This window comes from Ambystoma mexicanum, chromosome 13 (assembly GCF_040938575.1).
Source record: "Ambystoma mexicanum isolate Mex_15411 chromosome 13, UKY_AmexF1_1, whole genome shotgun sequence".
In the NCBI taxonomy this organism is placed as follows: Eukaryota; Metazoa; Chordata; class Amphibia; order Caudata; family Ambystomatidae; genus Ambystoma; species Ambystoma mexicanum.
Genome location: NC_090938.1, coordinates 368584483 through 368608277, shown reverse-complemented (window position 1 = coordinate 368608277; position 23795 = coordinate 368584483). Strand labels below are relative to the sequence as shown.

General features: G+C 46.1%; 1 protein-coding gene across 8 annotated transcripts in view; it reads right to left on the bottom strand.

Annotated features, from left to right (window-relative positions):
- The window catches only part of RPGRIP1 (RPGR interacting protein 1), a 638645-nt gene extending 615853 nt beyond the window's left edge, over positions 1-22792 (bottom strand). For 7 of the 8 annotated variants that reach the window (XM_069633891.1, XM_069633894.1, XM_069633896.1 and 4 more), the window contains exon 1: positions 22540-22792. The gene's annotated coding sequence lies outside the window, so the exon portion shown is untranslated. Of the gene's footprint in view, positions 1-22327; positions 22513-22539 lie in introns of those variants that run through there. The other variant, XM_069633893.1, reaches the window with a different exon arrangement.
- Positions 22793-23795: the final 1003 nt, after the last annotated feature.

Sequence of the window (23795 nt, the reverse complement as noted above, 5' to 3'; positions counted from 1 at the left end):
TCTCCTGATTTACAAAAGAACCGTTTTACACATGGGTTAATTCTTCTTTTATGTCAAGTTACAAATGCGGTTTCTGCCACACACAGTTTCTTTTTGATTAACCTTCTGGAGGGCTTTTTCATTAGAAAGTAGGTTTATGGACACAAAGAGATGCTGCAAAGAATTTCTTTGTAATTGACAAGAGACAAGAGAAAGAGCTGCACTGTTGTTTTCCTTTGCAGTAATTTAAGTGTGCTGTTCTATTTCAATAGGAAATCATACCCGTGTTCACTGAAACAGAATTCTTGCTCTGCATGTACTTTCTCAGTGAAAACAATGCCGTTCTGGAAGGTATTGCCTTACTTCATGGCAATCAGATGAAAGACACAGCAGGGCAATGTTTAATGGAGCAAAACGTTGTGGTGTTTAAAATGAAAGGAGGAACAATGACATTATTTTTTTGAATGAAACACATGAATATATTGCTCCTGAAGAAGAGAGATTATCTCTCGAAATGCGCTGAGCTCTTTTTGAATTTTTTGAATTTTTGTATCTTGGAACAATTGAGAAAAGAGTTCTTGTTGTTAAAAATTTCTCACATTTTTACAATTTTTGTTAAAACTTCTTCTATGTTTTGTACTTGATTGTTAATAAATCCGTTGTTTAAATCAAATGGTATGAGATACATGCATGACATTAATACAGTAGATTAAACAAGAGGTAGTTAGCTACTATCAACAGTCACAAACATTATACTAGTGCTGTGTATCAGTGTTCAATTTTATTTAATGGATGCAAAATAAAAAAAATAGCATAAATATCTAATAATGCTCATGGTTAAAAACACTGTATAAAATACAATCAATGTATCTAAAACACATATATCAATTGTGACAAAAGAGAGAGGGACCTCTTTTAATAGGTCATCATCCAAATACTTTCAGTTCATCCAATATCACTCAGATATTATTAGTTGTCTTTGATGTCGTTGTGTTGATCCTCTTAATTAGGATTGATATTTTTAATGGTTTATTCACTTCACCAGATATTTGAACTCGACATGTTTCAGTTCTCTTCAGATATAATTAAAATTGTACCTGCTTTGGTAGGGATCAGGTGTTAATAATCTCTTGAGTTCTTGTGGTAAATCTAGTCCTGGTATCTTCAGTCGACCAGTGTTCTTGCTCTACAGCACCATACACAGAGAATTCATCCTAAATTCAAGGGTGGCATAAATGTCAGAGAAAGAATGAGATAAAGTTTATATTGTCCTCTACTTGAAGGTAGAAAAGGAGGATGCTAAGCCTATTGAAGCTAAAGCTTTATTGACGCCTACCTTCGTATCTCTATGCGGTTGGTATCCTGGTCTTATTAGGGTTCCGTGCGTGGTCTAAGTAGAGTTAACGTTGTTTACGTTGGAAACTTGATATTTAGCTTCTCCTGTACATAGTATGCTTCCTGCAAGATAAGCATACATTTAGTCACTAGGGCATTCTATATATTTATTTATTATGGGGCTTTATATGCCTCAATATGTCCTTCTAAGCTTGTGTTGTTAATTGCAAAAACATCGGTACCCTTACCTCTTTACTTGGGGGTCTGTGGCCTGTCATGGTCACCCGCGAATTTCCAGCTGATATTCTATTAGAAAGACGCCATGTACACTTCCTTAATGGTTCATCGGGCGCCAGCTTAGGTTTCTATTTAAATGCGGATGTTGTCCTTCTTTTGTTGTTACTTATTATTTCGAGAGTTGTCGAGCGTCCATACTAGACGTCGGGGACTCTGCAGATTGCGTCCTCTTTTTATTTTTACTCACCGTAATGTGCTAGTTAACCCCATTAGTCAGCATAGGTACACGGGTTTGACCTCTGGATTTGATATTGTCAATTAAATAAAGTACCATCATTTTACTAATTGTCAGTTTTTATGAAGCTTTTCGTGTCTTGATAGAATGTTGAGTTTTTAGAGATCTAAATTATTAATCGATCTTCACAGATGGATTTCTTTATAAATTTCAGTATCACTGGACGCGCTAAGGGCCTTTCCTCGAATTACACGCGGACGTGCACATTTTTCATGTGCCAAATCACTCCGTATCAAGCTGGCCACGCGAAAACACACAGAAGACCACACACCTGCCCAAAAGGCCAAATCACTGCCCCCAGAACCCCGAGCACGCTCCCACCTGCCATCTGCTGCTGCCTGACTGCCTGCTGCCCACGTGCCCTACTATTTGCTGCCTGCACATCAGCCAGGGGTGCAGTTGCTGTGACCACCCCTGCTGGAACAGAAGACTCCCGACTGGGATACCATCGCTCCACAGCCCAGTCCTAGGACCCAGTTGCCCACCCACTCCTGCCTCTGGGGTTGCCATGTCGGGCACTACACCATCTGGCACCACTGGTAACCCCCAGCCACAGAGGCAGAGGGGCACCAGCTTCACTGCCACCGAAGTTGGTGTCCTGGTGGAGCAAGTCCTGGGGCAGTATGATGCCCTCTTCGGAAGTTCCCGCGCCGACAAGGAAGGACGGACTCGGATCCGGACGGACATCGTGACTGCCATCAACGCGGAGGGGGTGGCAGTCCGCGACTTCCAAAATGTCAAGAAGTGCTGGGAGTACTTCAGGTCCAGGACCCTCAACAAGGCCCGGCGCCTCTTGAAGGCAGCGGATGCTAAGGGGCGCCGGGGCCACCTGTGGGAACATCAGATGAGGGTCCTGGAACGCATATGCCCAGGGCTCCACGTCCAGGTCCTTGAGAGGCAGACCCGTCTGGAGTCAAGCGGTAAGTGTACATGCATACTGATTGGAAGCTGTGCGTGTGGTGGTGTGCCAGTAGTGTGCAGGTTGTACATGTGTTTTTCTAGGGCCATGTATGGATGTGTATGTACAGGGCTGTGAGGCAGACACATGCAAGTCCTTTCATGTGTGAGACACATGGATGGTGTATGTGTGGGTAAGCATGCAAGTCAAATGCAGATGTGTGAGCACACATGTTTGGATTACTGTGTATGTCAGTTGGCATGGTTGTGGTGTCACACATGGATGTTGGTTCCAGCTGCATGTATGTGCATGTGTGTATTTGACAAGGGTGCAACAGTGATGCAGCATGGATGCATGCGACCCTGATATGTGGAAAACTGATTTGCAGATGTGACATGGATGCCGATCTCAACACTTCGACAGTTGGCGGAGGTGTACACATGCATGTAAGTGTGGTGGCGTGTGTGCGTGTGTAGTGCACTCCCTTTGTTTCATGTGATGTCTGGCTCACCTTTGGCTGCTCATGCTGTTGTATGTGTGTGGATGGTGCTGGCTGTTGCAATATGGCTGTGGAATAGCTCATGTGTGTGAGTCAAAATGACATGTGTGTTGGGGATTGTGATGCCATGTCTGAAGTTTGACAATGCCACTCATGTGGAACTGTAATGTGTGTATGAGTCCATTGTACAGTGCCCTGATGCCTGTGTTTTATTTCTCCCTGTCTGCAGCGTCAACTGATGAAGAGGGCAGAGAAGGTGCTGTGGAGCACAGCGGCAGGGATCACACCGCCAGCCGGAGATGCAAGGCCCTGCTCCCCTCCCAGGTTGTCATCTCGTCAGGGAGTGAGGAGTCTGGTGCCGCGTCCCAGGCCGCAGCTGCTGAGGGGAGGTCCAAGAGGCGAGGTCGGAGTTGGACTCCTCGGCAGCAGAAGGGGCAGCTGAGACCCCACAGGGCCCAACGGAGGAAGATGGCATGGAGTCATCCAGGTTGGTGGGGGGTTTGGTGGAGGAGGAGGCCGTGCAAGGGACAGAGACGGGGTCTGGAGGTGGGGATTCCACTGGTACTAGTGGTGCAGTGCAGGACCAGGGACAGGAGGCAGCACAGGCCGCTGCGGAGGTGCCTGTGTGCAATCCTGTCCCTGATCCTGTCACTGCATCATCTTGCACCAGCAGGGATGCCTATGTCCAGACCTGTTCTCAGGGAGGGGATTGGCTTACACCAACTGGCCTTCCTCTCCCTGCGGACGTGGCTATCCGGCACCAGGTCGAGCCTGTCCTGGGTGGGGCGGTGTTGCGTCAACGTGCCATGCGAGGTGACCTGCAGTCTTTTCATGAGGAGACTGCACGTCTTCTCGCATGGCTCGTTGACCGCGGTCCCAGGGCCGGATTCCTCTGTTTCCTGGACCTTGTTCCGACCCCCTCCACAACTGAACCCCCTATGCCCCAGTCGCTCTCCATGCCATCTTCCCACCCATGTATCACCTGGGTGCCCTGTGGAGCTGCCTCTGACCCTGCGGCCAGGCTGGTGGACAACAGATCCCTGCCACAGTCGGGGGTCGGACGTCTAGCAGGGGTGGCCACCTCCACAACTGCACCCCAGCTGGAGGAGGATGTGCAGGCAGCAGGAGCCAGGGCACAGGCAGCAGCACAGCAGCATTAGCAACAGGTTGGGAGCCATGATGGCTCTGGGCCTTCATCATCGGAGGGGCAGGCATCGGCCAGAGGGCAAGAGGACCCTGGACGGGAAGTGTCTTCCGTGTGGCAGCGGTTGGGCCATGCGATAGATGCGGAGCGGCAGCGGGCGGAAGAGGCACGGCTCACGAAGGTCAGGGCGGAGAACTCCATGCGTAGGGCCCTAAGGCGGGCAGAGTGCCTCGAGGCCATTCGCAGGGACCTCGAGTTCCAGATGTCATCGTCCCTGCGAACCCTCGGGGCCATGGAAGAGGACCGCCTCCGGGACATTGAGCAGCAGTTCGATGATGACCTGGCCCGGGACATCCAAAAGTGAGCCGTCAGACTAGCCCGCTGCCCTTGTAAATAGTTAGATAGTGTTAGGTTTCCTTTGGTTTTTTCTTTATTTTGGACCTTTAGGACAATGGACCACATTTTTGTATATAGTTTTTTTTATTAGGTAGGAGTTTTGATAGGTTTCATTTCTTCAGTTGGGATCATGGACCCTGGATTGTTCATCTGTATATAGTTCACTGTTGGATTCTACTTTTTTCTTTGGATTTCCCCATGGAGCAATGGTTTTCATTTTTGGAACTGTGACTTTGGACACCTTTCCTTTGGATTATGATTTGTTGTTTTTCATTATTTTACAGACATGCAGCTTTTCTTTTTTAATTTCCATTGACGTTTGTTTGATATTAATTCCATTCATGTTGCTTTTAATACATTTTTTTCATCAAACTTCGATGTGTGGTATCATCTCATTGGTTTCATGCATGTCATGATATGGGTTTTGACATTCACTTGCACCCATTGTGTGTATGTGACGGACATGTGTTCATTTAGATACTTGCCATTGGGGTTGTATCATGTAATTGGCATTTCTAAGTGGGTGGATGCAATACTTGGATGGGTGTTTGGCATGTGGAGGCTGCCCATAAGGGCCAGGGATCTAGATTGTGATGACGTGTTGGCTGGGGGACATGTGTCGGGGCCTGCTGGCAGGTGCTCCGCCCTGCAGGGGGGTGGGGTTGCAGGGGGACATGAGTGGGACATGAGTGGGGGCCTGCTGGCAGGTACCCCGCACTGCTGGGGGGTGGGTGTGCAAGGGGACATGAGTGGGGGCCTGCTGGCAGGTGCCCCGCCCTGCTGGGGGATGGGGGTGCAAGGGGACATGGGTGGGACATGAGTGGGGGCCTGCTGGCAGGTGCCCCGCCCTGCTGGGGGGTGGGGGTGCAGGGGGACATGAGTGGGACATGAGTGGGGGCCTGCTGGCAGGTGCCCCACACTGCTGGGGCGTGGGGGTGCAAGGGGACATGAGTGGGGGCCTGCTGGCAGGTGCCCTGCACTGCTGGGGGGTGGGGGTGCAAGGGGACATGAGTTGGTGATCAGTAGTGTAAGGAGACATGTGCCTTTGCTGGGGGGCATGCCCATGTTGGGTGGGCTGCCTGCGGGACATGACCAGGGGTGCAGGGTAGTCCCCTGTGGTGTGGGCTGCCTGCAGGGGCCGTGGAGGGTGTACAGGGAACACCTGGGAGGACCCACACTGCCAAATCACGTGTAGGACTCCCCGGCACCCCCGAAATACACGTACCCTGCTGAAATCGCGTGTGGAACTTCCCACGCACCCCTGAAATACACATACCCTGCTGAAATCGCGTGTGAAATTGCGTGTGAAACTTCCCGCGCACCCCTGAAATACACGTACCCTGCTAGAATTGCGTGTGAAACTTCCCACGCACCCCTGAAATACACGTACCCCGCTCGCACAGGGCCAATCGTGTGTGAAACTTCCCGCGAACCCCAGTAATACACGTACCCTGCTGAAATTGCGTGTGAAACTTCCTGTGCACCCCTGAAATACACGTACCCTGCTGAAATTGAGTGTGAAACTTCCCGCGCACCCCTGAAATACACGTACCCTGCTGGAATTGCGTGTGAAACTTCCCACGCACCCCTGAAATACACGTACCCCGCTTGCACAAGGCCAATCGTGTGTGAAACTTCCCGCAAACCCCAGTAATACATGTACCCTGCTGAAATCGCGTGTGAAACTTCCTGCGCACCCCTGAAATACACGTACCCTGCTGGAATCGCGTGTGAAACTTCCCACGTACCCCTGAAATACACGTACCCTGCTGAAATCGCATCTGAAACTTCCGGCGCACCCCTGAAATACACGTACCCTGCTGAAATCGCGTGTGGAACTTCCCGCGCACCCCTGAAATACACGTACCCTGCTGGAATCACGTGTGAAACTTCCCACGCACCCCTGAAATACATGTACCCTGCTGGAATTGCGTGTGAAACTTCACACTCACCCCTGAAATACGCATACCCTGCTGAAATCGCGTGTGAAACTTCCCGCGCACCCCTGATATACACGTACCCTGCTGGAATCGTGTGTGAAACTTCCCACGCACCCCTGAAATACATGTACCCCGCTCGCCCAGGGCCAAGCGCGTGTGAAACTTCCCACGAACCCCAGTAATGCATGTTCCCTGCTGAAATCGCGTGTGAAACTTCCCGCGCACCCCTGAAATACACATACCCTGCTCGCACAGGGCCAATCGCGTGTGAAACTTCCCGCAAACCCCAGTAATACACGTACCCCGCTTGCCGTGCTGGTAGAGGGTTAGCGCAGCCATTTGCGCTGGATTGGGGATTTTGATGGCTTTTCCCTGCGCGAGGGGCGTTCTTGGGGGCGTAACTGGCGCTGCTGCAAGGTCGCTGCGCCACTGTGCGCCACGGCTGGTTTTGGTAGCTGAAATCCATTAATACGCTGTGCGCGGAAATGGATTTTAGCGCACGCGGCTGGCGTGCACACTGTGCGCCAGCCGCGTGCGCCACTTGTGCGTTAAATTCTATGAATTACCCCCTAAATGTATGCCTATCTTGCAGGAGGCATACTACGTACAGGAGAAGCTAAATATCAAGTCTCCAACGTAAACAACGTTAACTCTACTTAGACTACGCACGGAACCCTAATCAGACCAGGATACAAACCGCATAGAGATACGAAGGTAGGCGTCAATAAAGCTTTAGCTTCAATAGAACTAGCGTCTTCCTTTGCTACCTTCGAGTAGAGGACAGTATAAACTTTATCTATTTCTTTCCCTGACATTTATGCCACCCTTGAATTTACGATTAATTCTCTGTGTATGGTGCTGTAGAGCAAGAACACTGGTCGACTGAAGATAGCAGGACTAGATTTACCACAAGAACTCAAGAGATTATTAACACCTGATCCCTACCAAAGCAGGTACAATTTTAATTATAGATCTCTAGGTAATGAAGTGATATTTGAGAATGAGAACCCAGTTAGGGAACGACAGGTGTTTTACAATAGATGTAAATTCTGTTTACAGGACGAGTTAGATTACAAAGCATCTCTCTCCGACTAAAGATGAGAACCTCTGCTTGAATCAGGACCTCACCATCTTTTTTAACCCCCTCCACAGAATATACCAGGTAATTAACACTCCTAGTATAGCCTGAGAGCCTGACATTAATCTCAATCTCTGAGCGACAATTTAGCATTAATAGTTTATTCTTTGTCTCTCCTTTTTTCTCCGTTCTATCAACAGCCACAACATAGAAAGACAGACAATTTAGTACTGTTAATCAATATGGAAATCATACTCATTTGAAGAAATGTATTGTATGTGATGTTTTGTTTCACGGTAACAATTGTAAAGTGACACACACTCCTGAAGAAAGTTCCGAAAATATCTGAAGAGAACTGAAACATGTCGAGTTCAAATATCTGGTGAAGTGAATATACCGATAAAATTATTAATCCTAATTAAGGGGATAAACACAATTGGACTAAAGACAGCTAATAATATCTGAGTGATAGTGGATGAACTGAAAGTATTTAGATGATGACCTATTAAAAGAGGTCCCTCTCTCTTTTGTCACCGTTGATATATGTGTTTTATATAAGTAGATTGTATTTTATACAGTGTTTTTAACCATGAGCATTATTAGATATTTATGCTATTGTTTGTATTTTGCATCCATTGAATAAAATTGAACATGTACACTGAGAAACAGCACTAGTATAATGTTTGTGACTGTTGATAGTAGCTAACTACCTCTTGTTTAATCTGTTGCTATTCTCCCTAATTAAGGTAGAGCTTCCACCTCTGTGTTTTTTTGGGGGGATTCCCCTTAAGTTTACCGTGACATTAATACAGTAACATGAAATTAAATTTGATTATCATCTCTCAAATGTTAATGTGAAGTAAATGGCTAAAATTGTAACTAATGAAATTATCAAATACTTTATCTACTAATGAAATAATTGTACTAATATTCACTGGACGTTATTGCCAGTATCTATAGGTGTGCAGGGGGCGGGGGAACTCATACTTTATGGATTTTCCACTTACCTTGCTATTTCTTTGACTTCTGATACCAGAGTCATTTTTCTTCTCCCCCACACCCTTGACTTGTATTAACTGCCAGTGAGCCTAAGGAGCTCCAAACATTATAATTTCTCTACTCAAGATCTGTTTTAATATATGGTGTGCTTCCGCTCTCTTTTGTCTAATAGTGTTCAAAGCTCACCAGAAATGTGCCAAGGAGAACACAACACAGCCGTTTTTGGGTGAAATGTTGAAATGCAGTTTTGTGATGAAGGGAATTTCTGCTAGGGCTGGTAAATATACCCCACACTCCCCACTAAACCGTGATGTTAGAGAAAAGTAGCACGCAAGTTGAAATGGTGACTAAAAAAGCATCATAATTATGCTTTTTTCGCAGATTGCCAGAAGCAAGACTACTGACAAGTATTCATAACAATAACTACCAGCATTGTTCGCCCCCACACAACCGGTTCAGGTAACTACCTGCAATTTAGGTTCTAGGTTCAAGCTATGAACTTAATAGACTAGTAGCATTTAGAGCTTACACTATTTTTGTTTGTTTTTATACTGACAGACCAAGAGTCAACAAAATACTTACCTAAGACTGGTGATATTCTAAGTATTGCAACACAAATGACTGTATGGTGAAAGCTCCTGATGAATGTTCACTGTTAATGAGACAATGAACAGAAACATGTTGCGACCATAATCTACTGTATTAGCACAAGAAGACTAAGACAAACTAGAGGTTTAAAAGAAACCACGCAAAAGTCAAACTCCTATTGAAATGAACCATCAGTATGTGTTTCAAACCAATTGACAACCTTCAATGTCTATACATTTACTATTTTCATCATTATTCATTGATGTAATACACAATATTAACTATTATTGTCTTGTAATTGTACACTTTATGTATGTTTTAAAATTATTTTGTATAAGAATAAATTGATTTTACAAAAGCTTTTAGATCACAATAGTATCTGTGAGCCTCTTGATCTGTCAGCTAACAGTCTCTATCCTAACACTTAACACTATATATACCCCACCCCGGTAATAGATAGAGACAGCACGTTATTTGCTTAATTAGTGCAAAACCGGGATTCCTTCATTATTATTATGAGGAAAGAGGAGTGTGCCTTAGGAAAGAGGGTAGAGGTATGTGAAAGGGTCAGAGTCAGGACCATGTTAGAGGGGAACAGGGACCCCTCTCAGACATGAGGAAAGGAAGTTGGGGGCCCCAGCTCCTTTTCTCCCTGATGTGTCATTCATGTAACCAAAGCTGCCACTCTTGGACATGTGATGTCTCCATGTACCTTTTTAACAATGCTCCCTTCTATTTAAGGACTTTAGCACTTGGAGTTCAACGGGGAGCAACCAAAATAATCTGGACCAGAGCCAAAAGAACAGACCAACAGGGAATGAAATGGGTATTTTCTTGCCAAACAGAAATTAGATACCCAGCACGCAACCTACCAACCAGGCACATCCTAGGTGAATGGTGGGGAAATGGGAAAGGAACTGAGAATGAGGAGAGACTGCAGGGGAACAGGAGTTAAAAAGAAACCTCTCCAACTGAATTGACAACAAAGTTCACCAGCATTTGAAGAAAGCCACAGGGAGAACGAACAGCCCGAGCAGCTGGCTGCTACCACACCATCAGAGACTGCAAATATAAACCTTCTCTAAAAGAAGAGGGGCTTTGATTTTTTTTAAGCTTTTCTCCTGTGTAACCCATCTCCTGGGGAAAGACAGGCATAGATTTTTCCATAGTGTCAGGTGAGCACTGCACCCAATGGATGTAGGAGGGGAAGACAAAACCACCAGAAACACAGTAAAACAGGGGAGTGAATGAGAGGCAGAGAGTGAGTTACAGGCATGAGGTAATGTGGTGTGGAGGTGGACCGAGAGACCAGGCAGAGGACGAACAGAAGAGCAGAGTTCTGAAGAGTTGGTAGCGGAGTTCGAGCAGAGTGCAGGGGGGTATTTTATGTGTGAGTGGTGAATTCAGGTGTAAGAGATAATTGGAGAGTGTGTAGTAAGGTATATATATATAGAAGAGGGCTGTAGTGAGGAGAGGAGTGGGGTATGGTGAGAGGTGAAGAAGGTTGTAGTGTGAGCTGAGCAGTGAAGTGTAGTGAGAGGTGAAAAGAGCAGTGTTGCAAGAAGTGAGGAGAGGGGTGTAGTAAATGTAGAAAGAGAGAGAGTGTGTGAAGACTGGAGGGACAGAGGAGGAAGAGAGGGAGAGACAGGAGGATGGGAGTGGGAGGGAGAAAGAGAGGGAGTGAGTGGAGGGGAAAATGTAAGGAGCAGGGTGAGTCTGGGACAGTCGTAACAACATCGATTGATGACGGGGGAAAGTTTAAGTTGTCCTTAGGACGTCCTGGAGGGAGGATCATAGGTAAGGCTCTGGCCTTCAGGCCTACTTCCATAGTGAGGAAGCTTTTGGGTAGTAGGGGGTTTCCGATTTCTAGTGGCTATCATCTTGGGCATCAGGGAAGCCTGGGCTATGGTGGAAGGAGCCTATGGGAGATGAGAGAGAGAGGGACAACCATTAGTTGGATCACACCTTTAAAGTTTAATCAAAACCCTTGGATTGTCTCTGAGATTGTGTGTGTGTTATTGGGGCCATTTGTGACAGTAAATGTGTTTGACTGATGACAACTCAGCTTTGTTACACGTTCCTCCTCCAACACCACAATACAGTAAAGAGAAAGGAAACACACTACAGTTCTTTTATATGCAAAGTAGACACTGTATTGTCAGAGTTGCAGAGTAAGGGCACCAGTGATAAGAATGACTTCTACCTGGTGGCAAACCGAGGTTTGCAATTCCAAAGACAACATAACTAATGCACCTCCCATTGGTAGATACGCATAAGCCTTCTCAACCTTGGCTCTCCCCTCACATTTCCATGTGGCGTCTCCTTCATCGTCTTGAGTGCTCCTGGTGCAAATCCCCCACTCTCCCTAACCAAACCTCCTACTTTTCTTATCACTCACTATATGATTCCTGCCTTAATTCTGCTAAACACTCCTACTTTTCTAACCTTCTTCACTCCCAAGCCTCTCATCCTCGTCGTATCGCCCAAACCCTCTCTCGCCTCCTCTCTCCACCCTATCCAGACCTCTCTTCCTCATCTCCTCTTTCTCCCTCTGACTTCGCTAACTTCTTCTCTGAAAAGATGCGTTCTCTTCGTCAAAAGATTGTCTTACTCCCTCTCCCTGCCTTGCGCTCCCCCTCAGTTTACATGTCTGAATTTTCTCCTGTCACTCCATCAGACATTTCTCTTCTCCTATCCAAATCCCACCCTACTGCCGGCCCCTCTGATCCCATCCCTACCATTCTTATTCCCAAGGTGTGCCCCCTACTTATCCCCATCTAACCTTCTTCAATACTTGTCTTTCTACAGCTACCTTCCCTACTGCCTTCAAGCATGCCACTATTATCCCTATCCTTAAGAAGCCTTCTGCTAATCCCCTTATTGTGTCTAACTTTCGCCCTATCTCACTTTCACCTTTCCTCTCTAAGCTACTCGAACGCCTTGCCTATTCTCAACTCTCGACCTTTATCTCTAACCTCTCTCTCCTCCCCCCCTCTCAATCTGGCTTCCGTCCCAAACACTACACTGAATCTGCCCTCACCTATGTCCTGAATCCTCTCCTTACTGCTCGCTACGCTAAGCAACCCTCAATACTTGTCCTCCTTGAGCTCTCTGCTGCTTTTGATACTGTCGATAACCCCTTACTTCTCAATACGCTTTCTTCCTTTGGCTTCAAAGACTCCGTTCTTAACTGGCTCTCCTCTTACCTCTCCAACCGCTCATTCGCCGTCTCTTGGGGCGATCAAACCTCCTCCACCTTCCCTCTGAACTATGGTGTTCCCCAAGGTTCCGTCCTAGGACCCTTCTTATTCTCTCTCTATACTTCACTTCTCGCTCCTCTCCTCTTTTGGAATTTCTCACCATTTCTATGCCGATGACACTCAACTATTCCTCTCCTTCTCTTCCTTCACTCCTGACCTTCATCTTAAACTCTCCTCCTGTCTCACTGCCATTAAAAACTGGATGCCATTGCATTTTCTCTCTCTCTCTCAATACGGACAAAACTGAAGTCCTTTTCTTCTCTTCCAACACACTTCCTCCTCCCCCCCACCTTCCATTCTTCCGTACCCCCTGTCTTCTCTCTCCCTATGATTCCATCTCCAATTCACTTGCCAACCTAGGCTGGCTTTCCTTCCACTCCCAACTTAAATTCAGCTTCCTTTGTCTCATTTTTAAATCTCTTCATGACCTTACCCCTCCTTACCTCTCCTCTCTTCTCTCTCTCTATGCCCCCTCTCGCTCTCTACGCTCTGCTGATCTCTTTTTACTCTCTGTTCCCCCTCCTCCCTGTGCCTCTACTCGTTTCCGCTCCTTCCAGCTCCTTGCCCCCCTACATTGGAACTCCCTCCCTTTCTCTATCCGCTCCATATCCACCTATTCCTCCTTCCGATCCTCCTTAAAATCACTCCTTCTTCACTCCCTGCCTGACTTCTCTTCCCTTCCTCCTCTTCTTTCTCCTCCCCACTCCATCTTCCTGTTCCTTCATCTCTCCCTGTCTCCCCTTTGATCTCCACCCTCCCTTCTACTCCCTCTACTCTCTTTTCCCTTTTCTCTTCCCCTTTCCTCCTTCCCATACCTTTCCCCTTCTCTTCCGTCCCAAATGCAAATTGTTCCACATGCTGTTTTTCTGGCTTGAATCATGTACATTTATTTTATTGCTTCTATGTTGCATGTTTGATCTTTTCTGTATTCTGGTTGTTATGCTGTAAAGAGCTTTAGAGTAAAGCGCTATATGAAAAATAAAATACAAATACAAATAGATGGACAAGTAAAAGAATTTTGTAGATGCCATTAGCAGGCATTGTATTTTTGCAAAGTAAAAAATATACAGCTCACAGCTGTGGAGTAAGCGTGAAAAACAAGGGGTTAAAAACATGCATTAGCGCTGTGCCTTGTGTTCTACCGCAATGCATTGTAACAAAAACTTTGACTTACATTAAATTGGTTAGCTAAATGGCTTGGGTTTGAGTGGCATGATGCTGGTCTTGAAAAAGACTGTGAAATAGAAAATTAGAGAAATGTAACCTTACCGCTTGGTACTGTACATCTGAACATCAATTATTAGGGATCACTGGGACAGGTGCATCATGACTCAGGTGATAGGTATCCAGTGATGTTACCGAAATGCAAATACTGAATAAAATGTTACCAAAAACATATCGAAATTAAATATATAGGGGGCGGGGTTAAAGGGTTAAAAGGTGTGGGGAGGTGCAAGGTGGGGTTACAAGCATGGGGAAACAGGAGGTTTGGGGGAACCCCAATTTTAAAAAAGAAATCTATATATTTTTTTCTGGTAACATTTAATTCTTTGAAATGCATTTTGGAAACATCACATGGAACTAAGTGATGTATTAGTGAACCCTTCAAAAAATGGAGTTCTACAATGTGCTATGAACACAATGTGGTCTCTGTAAAGTAGCCTTGCGTCGACTTAGGGTGCTGGATGCTGATAGCAAATTGGGTGTTGGAGCTATCCCACAACATGAATGCATGCCCTAACTAGCTGATACAATGTTTAAAAATTGGTGACAAGGCAGGCGCTCTGTTGCAAGTCAAGTTTTCCTGCATTAGCTTCTCCTCCAAACGCACGTTTTCATGACTCCATCAATCTTCAGCGAGACTGTGTTTCTTTGCTTTTTCAGGCGTGTCTTCATTTCCTTTTCAGGTGTGGCAAGTTAATTGACTCTAAGGATTCTGGTACTTGTATTTTTTGCACTTCATTTTTCTTGCAGTTGGCTGGAAACTCCCTCCATAGCACACATATTCCCCTTGATGGGAGAAGGGGGAAAGCCATGGTTGTGGCTCTCCATTGTAAGGCATGATGGCTGGGCCTCCAGATACTGCTTTGTGCCCTCCAATTGATTGGGATAATTATGTGGAGTGTTGGGTAGATTGTGGGAGAAATGGGGAATGGTTGTTTTTGGCTTGCACGCTGGAGGAATATGGGTGAAGTGGACAGGGCATGCAGGATGTCTTTAGGGTTTGGGTGCCCAAAGAGGATTTTATCAAGGAACGAAAAATTAGTTTGGTAGTTAATAAATTAACTAAAGGGGGGAATGTTGGGGTGGATATTCGAGGTCCCAATGCGGAAAAAAGGTTTACATTGCACAAGTTGTACTAGGCTATTATGAAGCTGGATTAGATGCAATGTTGCAACTAAATATGTATTTTTGTATAGTTAAAGGAATTTAAGTGTGCCGTTTTGAATACATTTTGGATTTGCAAACAGAATACATTTTGGATTTGCAAACAGTAGCAACATAATTAGCACTAGCATGGGTACAAGGTTATAGTACAATGTACAACTTGTAGCGCTTAGAAGTATGCAAGAGGGAGAAATAATTGTGAAGGGATGCAGTAATCTTGGAACACTGTACATGTCAGTATTTGACAATGGTTTAAATTTCAGACACATTTTAGGACATTGGGAAACATATGGTTCATTTTGGTTACATGGAGACATCGCACAGTGTGGTTTTCGCTTAGCTGGGGTCTATGCCAGCCACAGAGGCTATTGGTTTTGCAGGAATGGTTTTTCGCTTGCCTTGGAAAGCTGGATGATCGAGATCATGGAAGGGGGCAAGTAGGTGATAGCATCAGAAAGGGCAGAAGGCGAGAGCAGGATGGGAGGCCATCTGGTTGGATTTTATGGCCAGATGGTTGGGTTTGTAGATACAAGAGGCAATCTTCCTGAGTTCACGTTAGTTTGTTGTTCGATGACCAGGGAAGTGCAGTTACCTGGTCGATAGAATTGGGCGTTAGTTTATAAAACACATGCGAGAGATACTTAACGGCAAAGCTTTTCCAGTGATTTATGGGCTCTCGGGAAAATATGATGTATGTGTGTGGGGGTGCTGTATGATTTGAGATGGTAGTTGCAAATAGGGTGACTATGGAATGTAGGAAGAAATAATATGAGATGCCAGCGCATCTGGGGCGATAAGAATTTTAGGGCCGGTTCATAGGATTGATTATGGTTTTTCTCCCTCCTCCTGTTTTTGAAGTATTTATTAAAAGCCTTGCACATCATGAACTGGGTTAAAATTTCTCTGACAAATAGGGCAAGTTAAGGGTTGAATTGTTTTGAGTTAATAAACCAGTTATATTTTAGGAAGGTATGACCAACGCTGGAAAGAAACCATGTGTTGAATGGGATTGCGTTTTGTTCATGTGGCCAACGGGGTTAGAACATGTAACAGGATTAGATTTCTTTGTATTAGGGTTTGCCAATGGGCTTTTGTGGGATGCCTTTGTAACAAAATATGTTTACTTATGTAAATTGTTTTAGTGTGTATAAAAGGTGCAACCTTGTTGAGCACTGCAAGCAATTGTTAGTTTCCAGTTTGACATGGCTTAGTCCTTCTGGCCATTATCATGCAATAAACCTGCTTTTCTGACAAAGTTCACCTATTCTCAGTCTGAGCTGTTTTTCGCATTTGATTTTGGAGTCACATTCCTAGAGGTTTGCTCTGCTATCCCCTACTGAGTGCATATGAAGGGCATGTGCCCATTAAGTACTTGGAATTCGGGGGTTGGAGGACCTTTGCTTGAAGAACATTTTTTAACTACCGTAATATAGTCCTTTTTAACACTTCATAAGGATTAAGTCTTGAAATCTACTGCATATGGAGCTTGCCTAAAGACGCTGCAGTTCGGTCACTGTCTCTGCATGCATAAGGAGGAAGAAGAGGCCCTCTATAAATATACCGCCCTCCTAACTGTTCTCAAATGTTGGACGATATGGGCTGACTTGCTATATGATGACACTACCATTCAAAGCTCCCCTTGGTATTTTATGACAGTGGCTGGTTGTACATCTTCTAATTATAATATTAATTCTGCTGTTATATATAGCACCGATATTATTGGGAATCCGATTTCTAAGGATTTAATAACTAAAGCTCCTTATTATCTACGTGATATTTACTTTATCGAACTGGAGAGAACGAGGGGCTGAGCTGAGCTGACCGGGGTATCAAACCTAGGGCATGACCGCCTTTATGTTGCCAATGCCAGGGCTATGCACTTGAGCTAACTTCCCGGCTAAGCCTAAACCTGGCACTACATATGGTGGGAATTCTCAGGGGAATTCTCTTCTGGTTCAGAACGGGACAGAGCCATTTTCTGCCCACACTTCGGGGATCCAAGAAGCCAATAGGTATCACTAAGCATATTCAGTGACATGTCAGCTCACCCCAGAGATGGAAGTGTAATATAAATCTTTGGTAGCCTTACCTCTAGTTTGTTTTCTTCTTGCAGAGGGTATCTTTAGTTCAAAGGCTCAAGAAAACCATCCTAGGTGCTTTTTCTTTCTCCTGAGCCAAATATAGAATCTGCTCAACCAGACGTTCAAACACTATCATTTTCCAAAGCCACGGCCAGGCACAGCGTCCGTCTGTCCGTGGCTCTGCAGTCTGAGCACCTTAACGCCCTTGCACATACACATTTCCTCTATCAACAGCAGAGGCTTTCATATGCATGATGGGCCATTTCCAACTGAAAGGCCTCCCGAACCACCAGTTACCTTGCAAAGCTTTGATAGTTAAGGTGAGCAACACAAAGCACCCTTTATAAATCTGTTTATATACATGAAGTTCACTAGCTTGACATGCAAAACAATAAAGTCGCTAATCAAATGTTCTCAACATCAACATCATGAATAAGAATGAGCTGGGGCTTTGTGACCAAGAATCTCCTGATCTATCTTTGTTTATTACATAACTTCTTTTATTGCGTGTTTTAAATCACTTAAAGTATAGTGGGGTTAAATAGATGTTTCAGGTGTGCATTCTGGGACGTTTAGTTTACCATTCAGGGTGTGAAAATTAAAGCCACAATGGTATTCTTTTGACTTAACATGGTGCTATAAGGATTTACATGCAATTTGTGTATTCTGTAAGTAAACTATTTAAGACAGCATTATGACAGGCCTTGAATTCCAAAACTTAAATGTTTGTACCAAGTAAAGCTTGGAAGGTATGTGGTCAAATTCGCAGAGTGGGCTAAACTCCCTGCCTCACTGTTTAGCAAAAGTGTGTGTTCCTGGTCAATTATGTAATCACACTCTGAATTAACTGCAATCATTGGAGTCTCAATCACACTATTTGAAAAGAATAGATACACTTGCATTTTGGATAAAATGTAATAGTAGGAACCTGTGAACTAGAATTTCATTACTGTTGCCCTGGCCCTCCCACAGTCCTATATCACTTAATTTGACAGGCAAATATATAGTCTCTGAAGCCAGTAGGTCCTCTAAACTAGAATCGTTGGTACACTAACTGTGGCAGAGCCAAGATTAATTGTCCTGCCCCTGTCGCTGCCAGTCACAGAGGTTGCTTGGGACATTCAGAGTGCTGCCCCACAGGAGAATGAGTGAAACTCTTTGCTGTGTCCTGTTAGGCTATTATATTGCAACTTTTATAGCACACCTGCTCCCATGTTCTCACTTTCTAGGAGCTTCAGGCTCTGCAAGAATTGGGGTAGGAAAATCATGGAGTAGCGGAGTGCCAGGGCAAGATTGCTTTGTTACAATGGTGATGTGTGCAGGTCTGAGGATCAGGGGCGCCACCAAGGGGTGGCCAAGGGGGACCACGGCCACCCTTATAAACATGCTGGCCCCCCCACCAGCCCATTCACTTATGTGTGTTATTTTTGGTGTGCCACCCCAAGATTTCCAGTGCGGCCACTCCTATGAAAAATGTCTGGAGGCGCCACTACTGAGGATGCAGCTCTTTTCGTTTAATGTCCACTCCCAGGTACTTGTTTGTGTGGTTAACTGTGGTTCATTAGAGTGGTGCTTAAGGAGTGTGAGGCGTTGTGTTGGTATATTTGTGCTGCGTTAATTTGGTGTTTAGGGACATTTAGTGCATATACGTGCGTCCAGATGGTATATGATCCATTGTGTAACCTGTTTTTTTTTTGGTGCACAGGTTGTGTGAAGTGATGTATTTTCAGTTAGAAAGGGGGTTGATTGATTGTGAAGCACCAATTGTTAACATCTCTTTCTCAAATCAATGACGAACTTGATGGCATTGACACACCATGCAAGAGTGTGAACATTAAGGCTTTCTCAGTGCACTTTGAATAGAAATAGCACACAGAAAATGGAAACATTTTGCTTCAGTTTGTTCTTGACATCGACTCACCAGGGAGTCATGGACCTGACAAGGAGTGGACCAGAGGAGCAGCTCTCAAGGGGGCCAAAGACCAGAGGAGAGTGACTCACCAGAACGGCCAAGGAACAGAGGGTCGTTGACCAGAGGGACACCCAACCACAGAGCTTTGCTTGCACTGTAGTTTTGCGTCAGTCATTTTTATTTTTTGCTATTGGGTGGTGCTTCTAAGCCAAATGTATTGCACTGGAGTAAATCTAGGAAGGAGAGGACATGTGACGAGGGTCATACAATGTGAGGGTGTGGTTCAGTTATTTACCAAACCATTGATTGCCTATGGCCATTGTGATGCCTATAGCCATTCCCACCAACTACTGGCTCCTCCTTCCCAGCCAAAAACACATCCCCCTCAGATGTGTTTGAGCTAGCTCTATCAAGCAGTAACATAAAACTTTGACCTGCTAGTGTTATTTCTAAGTAGTCTTCTGACAGTTAAGAGTTAATGGCTTAAATGCAGATGCAAAAGCGCTACAAGTTTAATAAAAATGACTTAAACAAGTGTGCCTTCAACCCCTTGATTTATATTTGTTCCTTGCACTGAGGTCCTATTGGTGCCTGAAACTATGTTATGCCCCAGCCTGACCCTGGCACAAACATACCAAAGATTTCTATGTATGAATATATTGTTTTGATATTTCTGACAGGGACGAATCTAGTGCCATTCGTTTATTATTCCAGGCAATGTCTAGTCTGGCCACAATGCAAAAAGACCCATTGAACATTGCAAACTAAAGGTCAAAGGCCCTCATTCACAAAACTGACATTTTCCAAAACAAAATCCTCTTAAAAAGAAACTCCTTGAGCAGTGCCACTCCTGGGCCCCCTGCTACAGAACTACCAGCCTCCACTTACAATTTACCGCTATTCAACTTCAAATCAGTCTCTGAGGCCGATGTCAAACAGATCATCAAAGACTTGAAACTCTCCCGCTGTCAAGGGGATATTTGCCCAGCTACTGTCATCAAAGAGTGTGTGGAACCCCTCGCTCCATTCTTATTAACGCCTCCTTCACCTGAGGCATAGTGCCCAGCAGCCTCAAAGATGCCTGGGGTTTGACTCTACTGAAAAAAGACGGGCTCGATCCAGACATCCCCACAAACTACTGCCCCATCACCACTGTCCCTTTCCTGCTTAAAATATTGGACCAAGCAGCTTACTTACAAATCCAGCTTAATCTGGAATCTCACAACCTTCTCGGGCTTACGCCAATCTGGCTTCTGGCCAGTCCATGGCACAGAATTGGCAATGTTGGATATACAAAATCAACTGGCTGAGACGAAGGAAGCCGGTAACTCTGCCCTCCTCCACCATCTAGACTTATTTGCAGTTTCATCTTGCTTGCACTGTAGTTTTGCTTCAGTTTTCTCTAGTTTTCGCTAGTGGACGGTGCCTATAAACCAACAGTATTGCACTGGAGTAAAGCTAGGAAGGAGAGGACATGTGAGGAGGGTCACACAATATGAGGTTGTGGTTTAGTTATTTACCAAACCAGTGATTGCCTATGGCCATTTTGATCCCTATAGCCATTCCCACCAACTACTGGCTACTCCTTCCAAGTCCAAAACACATCCTCCTCAGACGTCTTTGAGCTAGCACTATCAAGCAGTAACATAAAACTTTGGCCTGCGGTGTTATTTCTATAGAACCATGAGAGTGTTCTCTTCTAATGCCCCTGCCCCGCCTGCCCCTGTTACCTGTAGGGTCCCGCAAGGGTTTTGTATTTCCCCTATCCTCTGCAACATTTTACTAAGCCTTTATTCAACCTTCTAGATGATATGGGAATCTCCTGCACCAACTACACCTATGACACGCATAGCGGGGCTAATCCATACTGCCTTTCCCTGCACTAGTTCTCTCAGACTAGGCCATATATGTGCCTCCCCAGGGCAGGTTGTTTCCAGCTGCCCACTGGGGGCAAGCCCCTTTCCGCCCCCTAAGGTGCGGCCAGCCTGACGCAGCGTGGGCCAGAAGGGCGGCCCGCTATGCCAGCTGCCCCTCTAGCACCCCCTGCATGGGCTGGGGCATCTGCTGATCCTTCTCCCCTTCTCTGGCAACTACCACACAGACTCTTACAACTTGCATTCAGTCTTCCCCACCATCCAGAGGTGGATGCCAAGATACCTTCTCTGCCTTAACGAGGAAAAGACAGAGATTCTCCTGGTTGGCTCACAAACTGCACTTATCAAACCTGACCAAGCTCACCGTTCCTTCTCCATAGATGACATCTCAACCCCTGTCTCCAGAAATGTCACGACCCTGGGCATAGACCTGGAGGCCACATTGTCCTTATGAAGGCAGGTTAATGTGATCGCCCCTTCTGCGGCCTACACCACCGAACTGATCAATGCATGTAGACCTTTCCTAACCACTGAAAGCTTTCTTTGTCATCGCCAAAGCGCTTATTGGCTCGAGACTGGACTATTCCAATGCCCTTTTTGGAGGCACCTCGGCCTGGAACATCAAGAAACTGCAAATCATTAAAAACAACTCTGTCAGGGCAGCACTAAACACACCAAAATGGAAGCACGTCACAGCAGCAAGAAGAAGTGTTCACTGACTACCCATTCGTAAAGGCATTATTCTCAAGACCCTAGCCATTACACACAAATGCCTCTCTAACTCGGCCCCGGAATAGCTCTCACAAAAATACTAGATATATCTTCCTGGCCCACCCGATCCCCTTATTCCCACCAGCTCACCATCCCAAGATTTAGGAGAAGGAGTTGGGAAACAGGGGTCAGCTTTCCAGTTATCCCCGCCAAGAATTGAAACTCCCTACCTTTGTCTTTGAGATCTGAGCAATCCTAGTGGACATTTTGGAAAACACCTTAAGACTTTACTTCTCTCTCCTAAACTGCCAATGGTCTAATTGATTTGTTTCCATTCCTGTACGCTTGCTTAGCACCCTTATGCCCATGATAGGTTATTCATAACGCACTTAATACCCAGAGGTTTCTAAGCGCAGACCCACGAATCGAACCTGTGGTGCTCCGTGTCGTCTTGCTTCCAAGGCGCGCACTTTGCACCTGAGCTATCCTGCCGAGTGCGTTTAGCCGCTGAGCTATCCTCCCGAGTGCGTTCAACAAATGAATATTTAAATAAATAACGCCCTGCACTGTCTCTCCTTCAACGCCCTGCCCCCACCTGTCCCGCCCTCCTTCTTGGAGGCAGCCAGAGTACCAGTAGTTGCTTTTTCCACTTCCTCCACTGGCTCACCCCTGACCTGTGGCTGAATCTGACTCCCAGTTTCAGAAGAGCTCACCGAAGACATCGCTCAATCACTCTAAGTAACCGCACGTCTGACAGCCATCGGCCGGTTGTGCAACTTGCAAGTCAGTGCTTTGAATCTCGGCGGTGCCCTCCTGTCTCAGCATTTCATACTTCCGGAGTTGTTGAAATGAGGGCCGCGAGTGGTCTCATCATTAACGAATATTGCGGACGAGGCATTTGGTAATATATGTGCTCGGGACTCACCGTGGCCCCGCTGCCCCCTCGGCCAGTCTCGTGCTCTGCCAGCGGGGGTGGGGTCCTGCCTGGTATGCCCTGCACTTGCCCCAGTTGGATGATGTGGTCCGGTGGCCTGGCGGGTGTGTTTGGCACCTCCGATGGTCACACGCCTCCGGGTGAGGTGTCTCGACGTGCCCCCGCGAGCTTCAGGTGCAGGATACCGCGATGCCCGAGTCCTTGCGATTCAGCAGCTAGTGCCGAGGGAGGACGTGGGGGCAGTAGGCTGACAGCAGATGGACACTAATCCCCCTGTAATTCGCCCTCGCCCGTCTGACCTCATTAGAAGTTAACCCCTTGCTTATTGTCAGAAGAGTGGCATCGAGACGAGGATTCTACAGGGGAAGGGGCCTGTGTTCGGGGAGACTTGGGGTATTATTCATTAGTGGGATTTGCAGCAGCACGTGTCAGAGGATTGTTAATTAAAAGTGAACGATTTAAAAATCTGATTTCTGTAGCGGCCCAAAGGTGTTCCAATAACGTCCGCGCCCCAAAATCTTGCGCTAGGATGATAGTTGCGTTATCAAAAAAGACCTCATTGAGTTCCGGGGCAAGCAGCCCAGTCCTGTATTTTTCTTTGCATTCTGGAACTTGCAGTCCTGGATTGTATTATCATTGTTCCAGTTATACAAGTCCCAGAAAATAAAGGAAACCCATCACTACTGTGTTGTATAGCCAACCGTGCCTCGGGTGGCTCACATGCATACATGCGCACATGCACACATTCAGAGAGACACGGAACGCTATGCTGCATGCTACGCGTCCCGGCTGCAACTGCCCGCTCAAGCGCGGTTTATTAACCTGCGCATGCGCGGGTCCCAAATGAGGCTCGCGCATGCGCTACAACTAACTGGGACGTCACATCCCTTATTTTTTCCATCAACAAAACAGTTCAACAACATGGTGCTCTAACAACGCAACACCGGTAAATTACAAACTGGATACTTCCATCACTGGGGACCACCCTTGGAGACATCTGCTCAGTCCCCGGAGTCCAGGACATAGTCCTTGAGGTGAGCAGGCAGTCTCCGGTCTCTCCGCACGGGATACCTCGAGGTGCCTGGCACAGTCCCACTGTTACTGACGTCCGCAGAGGCAATGTTCCTGGTGGGATCCTCGACTGGGGCCTCGGGGATAGTGTCCTGGGGTGGCCTTTCCTCTAGACCTGTGGCCTCCGGTGAAGTGTCCACTTTTTTGAAGAAAAACCTGTTGCGGGTGACAGTGCT